Source organism: Cyclopterus lumpus, chromosome 23 (genome assembly GCF_009769545.1).
Source record: "Cyclopterus lumpus isolate fCycLum1 chromosome 23, fCycLum1.pri, whole genome shotgun sequence".
NCBI lineage: Eukaryota > Metazoa > Chordata > Actinopteri > Perciformes > Cyclopteridae > Cyclopterus > Cyclopterus lumpus.
The window spans coordinates 4,464,360-4,469,402 of NC_046988.1; the positions used below are offsets into that span (position 1 = coordinate 4,464,360).

General features: G+C 43.9%; 3 non-coding genes across 3 annotated transcripts; all 3 read right to left on the bottom strand.

The window, feature by feature from the left end:
- Positions 1-3,240: 3,240 nt before the first annotated feature.
- trnaq-uug lies at positions 3,241-3,312 on the bottom strand. Its single transcript has one exon. It is a non-coding gene; the product is annotated as a tRNA-Gln (tRNA).
- A 559-nt stretch (positions 3,313-3,871) lies between these two features.
- trnaq-cug lies at positions 3,872-3,943 on the bottom strand. Its single transcript has one exon. It is a non-coding gene; the product is annotated as a tRNA-Gln (tRNA).
- Positions 3,944-4,551: 608 nt separating this feature from the next.
- On the bottom strand, positions 4,552-4,634 carry trnal-cag. Its single transcript has one exon. It is a non-coding gene; the product is annotated as a tRNA-Leu (tRNA).
- Between the last annotated feature and the right edge of the window lie 409 nt (positions 4,635-5,043).

Sequence of the window (5,043 nt, forward strand, 5' to 3'; positions counted from 1 at the left end):
ATACAGATCACACATGCTGCAGGCGTGACAATATATGTAACGTTAATCCTTATTGTTTGAACGTTTTCATAATTCACACGTTACCAACAATCGTGTAATGTTTTTCATTTTTGACAATTTCGCTATTTTACACAAAAAGACATTCATAAATGTGTCCCAAACATAACGACGAGCAGCAGAATGAAACAACCGCAAAAATATTTTTTTTTATAGAAAAGCGCCGATATGTTTCCGACTTTTAGTCAATCTGAAAGACGGCTTTAAATTGACTATTTTTTTTAATGTAGTATAGTGTGAAATTCACTATGTAAAAAGTATCTGATTGGTACTCTGTGTAAACTGTAATAAAGCTTCCAGACTGATAATAATAGTAATTCTCATGTTTGTTGTTTGTTTTTACCCTAAGATACCCAGAAGGTGTTATCTACTTCCCCCCCCCCCCCCCCCCCCCCCCCCCCCCCCATGAGAGCGGGAGAGGAAGTCTGCCACGACCATCTGCGTCGACCGCCCACCGGATGGCCAGGCACTCCTTCTCTACTGTGCTGTACCTGGCCTCTCTCTCTGACAGCTTCCGGCTGATGTACACGACCGGGCGGTCAACCCCCTCTACCTGCTGGGACAAAACGGCCCCCAGCCCTCTGTTCGACGCATCAGTCTGCAGAGTAAAAAGGAGAGAAAAGTTAGGTGTGTGAAGGAGTGGTTCCCCACAGAGAGCCTGTTTTACCTTCTCAAACGTCAACCGGCACTGCGCCGTCCACTGGACCGAATCTGAGGCACCTTTCCGGTTCAAGTCAGTCAAGGGGCTGGTCAGTTCTGCAAAATTCGGAATGAACCGCCTGTAATAACCCGCCAGCCCCCAAAACTGCCTCACCTCTTTTTTCCTCTTGGGCGGCGGGCAGGCGGCGATGGCAGCCGTCTTGTCCACCTGAGGGCGCACCTGCCCGGCGCCCAAGTGGTACCCCAGATACCGTACCTCCCTCCGTCCAACTGCACACTTCCCCGGGTTGGCAGTCAGCCCCGCCTGCCTCAGGGACTCCAGCACCGCGCCCACCCGCTGCATATGCTCCGCCCAGGTTGTGCTGTGGATGATCACATCATCCAAGTAGGCGGCAGCATATGCAGCCTGCGGACGAAGCACCCGGTCCATGAGGCGTTGAAAGGTGGCTGGGGCCCCGAACAACCCAAAAGGAAGCGTTGTGAATTGGTACAAACCAAACAGAGTGGAGAAGGCCATTTTTTCCTTGGACTCTAGCGACAGAGGAATCTGCCAGTAGCCCTTGGTTAAATCCAGGGTCTTAAAGAAACGCGCAGTGCCCAGTCGGTCCAGGAGTTCGTCGACCCGGGGCATTGGGTAAGCATCGAACTGTGACACATCGTTCACCCTGCGATAGTCCACACAGAACCGAATAGAACCATCCTTCTTGACCACAAGAACAATGGGGCTACACCAGGCACTGTGTGACTCTTCTATTACCCCCATCTCCAGCATAGCAGCCAATTCCCTCTGAACCACTTTTCTCTTGTGTTCAGGTAACCTGTAGGGCCGTAACTGCACCGTCACGCCCGGAGGAGTCTCAATCTGGTGCATGATGAGATTTGTGCGTCCTGGCAGGAGAGAAAACACGTCAGAAAACCGCTCTTGCAACTGGGCAATGTCTGTTCTCTGGGTCCCGGAGAGATTTGTCTTCACAAAGGAGCGAGGCCGGATTGGTGGATTTTGGGACCTCAGGCCCCAGCTCCTCTCTCAGATACCGCGGACACCAGAGAAACAGACTCCGCCTCCCTCCACGCTTTCAGAAGGTTGAGGTGATAAATCTGTGTAGCTCCACCCCTGTCAGAACGCACCACCTCATAGTCGACATCCCCTACTCGCCGTGTGACCACAAAGGGCCCTTGCCACTTGGCGAGGAGTTTAGAGCTGGAAGAAGGAAGCAATACAAGTACCTTCTCTCCCGGTGTGAATTGTCTCAGCCTGGCCCCTCTGTCGTACAGGCGTTGTTGATGCTCTTGGGCCTGGAGCAAATTCTCACTTGACATCCTACCCAGCGTGTGGAGCTTTGCTCGCAGGTCCAGGACGTACTGGATCTCGTTTTTGCTGGTGTTCGGCCCCTACTCCCAGTTTTCCTTAAACTACAGGTCCCACCGAGATTTGAACTCGGATCGCTGGATTCAAAGTCCAGAGTGCTGGGGAATGTTTGAGGATACACTGAGCACCTATCTCCTCTTCTCTCTCTCCTTATGGATGAATTTACATCTCTCCATTGCACCTTATTAACTCTGCTTCCTCCCCGGAGTCGTTGTGACTTCACGTCTCATAGGGTCCATTGGACATGGAGGTGTCTGATGCCTGGTGAGCGGGCCTCCCACCTTGGCCCTGCTGATGCCCCGCCCCCCCTCCTCTCTACCTCCTTCTGTTTCATGGATTGGAGTTCCATTCATACATTGTCATATTCATGTAATGTGTTTATGTAACTTTGTAAATGCTGTTCATTCTGTACACATGACATCTATTGCTTCTGTCCATCCGGGGAGAGGGATCCTCCTCTGTTGCTCTCCTGAAGGTTTCTTCCCTTTTTTCCCTGTCAAAGGTTATTTTTGGGGAGTTTTTCCTGATTCGATGTGAGGTCCTGGGACAGGGATGTCGTTTGTGTACAGATTGTAAAGCCCTCTGAGGCAAATTTGTAATTTGTGATATTGGGCTATACAAAATAAACTGAATTGAATTGAATTAACCATTACACCATGGCACCTTTTATGAAATTTGAGCGTTCATAGTAAAACCACAGTTTTAAATTGGGTGCCTGTTTTCTGCGTCACACTCCTCTCTCTGTTCTTCTTCTGACAAACCGAAATGAAGTCCAGACAAAATCAAAACAATATAAAATCATATCATATTTTGTAATCTCTGTTATCAGGATATTTACTTGAACCACATGGAGGGAGGGAGAGATTTGTTTACAAACATTTTTGTGTACCAGCATCTCACAATACATGTTTTTAGACTATTTTACATGCCACACAAAGTGGATAATGTCCTGTAACCACAAGGTAGCCGGTTCGATTCCCTTTACTTTGATTAGTTTTGCGTCTTGTTGTTTTATGTATTTTCCAGAATAGAACATAGTTTGTTTGATATGTACATGATGAAGCAGTCTAGTATGTCAATCTTTGTTTTCATTGGGTTTTCCTGAAACTAACAGCCAACCCAATCCAATTGGTGAGAATATCGAATTAAACTACAGGTCCCACCGAGATTTGAACTCGGATCGCTGGATTCAAAGTCCAGAGTGCTAACCATTACACCATGGCACCGTTTATGAATTTTGACCTTTTATAGTAAAACCAAAGTTTTAAATTGGGCGCCTGTTTTCTGCGTCACACTCCTCTCTCTGTTCTTCTTCTGACAAACCGAAATGAAGTCCAGACAGATCAAAACAATATAATACAATACAATATAAAATCATATCATATTTTGTAATCTCTGTTATTAGGATATTTACTTGAACCACATGGAGGGAGGGAGAGATTTGTTTACAAACATTTTTGTGTACCAGCATCTCACAATACATGTTATTAGACTATTTTACATGCCACACAAAGTGGATAATGTCCTGTAACCACAAGGTAGCCGGTTCGATTCCCGCACTCCCCATAGTTTGCAGTATTTACTTTGCTGTGATTAGTTTTGCGTCTTGTTGTTTTATGTATTTTCCAGAATAGAACATAGTTTGTTTGATATGTACATGATGAAGCAGTCTAGCAGCTTAATATGTCAATCTTTGTTTTCATTGGGTTTTCCTGAAACTAACAGCCAACCCAATGAAAAAACAGCCAATCAAATCCAATTGGTGAGAATATCAAATTAAAATACAGGTCCCACCGAGATTTGAACTCGGATCGCTGGATTCAGAGTCCAGAGTGCTAACCATTACACCATGGCACCGTATGTTGAAAACTGACACCTTAAAGTGAAACCAAATGTTTTAATGTGGGCGCTTGTTTTCTGCGTCACACTCCTCTCTCTGTTCTTCTTCTGACAAACCGAAAAGAAGTCCAGACAAAATCAAAACAATATAATATAATACAATATAGAATCATGTCATATTTTGTAATCTCTTTTATTAGGATACTTACTTGAACCACAGGGAGAGAGGGAGAGATTTTTTTACAAACATTTTTGTGGACCAACGTCTCACAATAATGTTTTGACAAAGCGACATTTAGCTGGCCACGGTTAGTGTAACTAACGTAGCTTACGTTAGCTGAATCTGACTTTAACTCGCATTTCTTTATGGCCTGATAATCAATATTTTACCCCAAGTTATCAATAAAATAATAAATTGCTCTTTGTGTACAAACACATTTCTGAATTGTAATGAGGTAAATCCTGACAATTAGAGAGGAATATATGTATTTTAACATTTATAATTGTATTGTGTATTCCTACTTTATTCATACATGACTCATTTTCGTCGGTAGCAATGGTAACAGTTTCCTACTTTAGAGATAACAGACTGCTTTACTTCTGTCTTCAGCTGTGAAAAGATTTGATGTCAGAAGTGGGATTCGAACCCACGCCTCCAGGGGAGACTGCGACCTGAACGCAGCGCCTTAGACCGCTCGGCCATCCTGACTACACTGATCCTGTTCATAACACTTTTTGGAATAATCGATATTTACCACAAGAGGCCATTGTTTGCTCACCAGAACCAAACCTAAGAAAGTATTTCTGTTTCTTTTGCTGTGATCAGTTTTGCGTCTTGTTGTTTTATGTATTTTCAACTCACTCATACATATTGCACTGTAATTTAGCCTTAACCTTTCATGCTTGATAGTATATAATATATAATAAAATACAATATAATAATATAATATAATATAATACACTATAATATTTGTCTTCTATGTTATTTCGGACAGTTCATTTGAGTGTTACATAGAAATGTCATTGTGTTTTGCTTTTTTTGTCCCATAATCTGCCTTGAGACAGCAGTGTCCTATTGCTGTTGTTGTTGTTGTTGTTGTTGTTGTTGTTGTAGAATT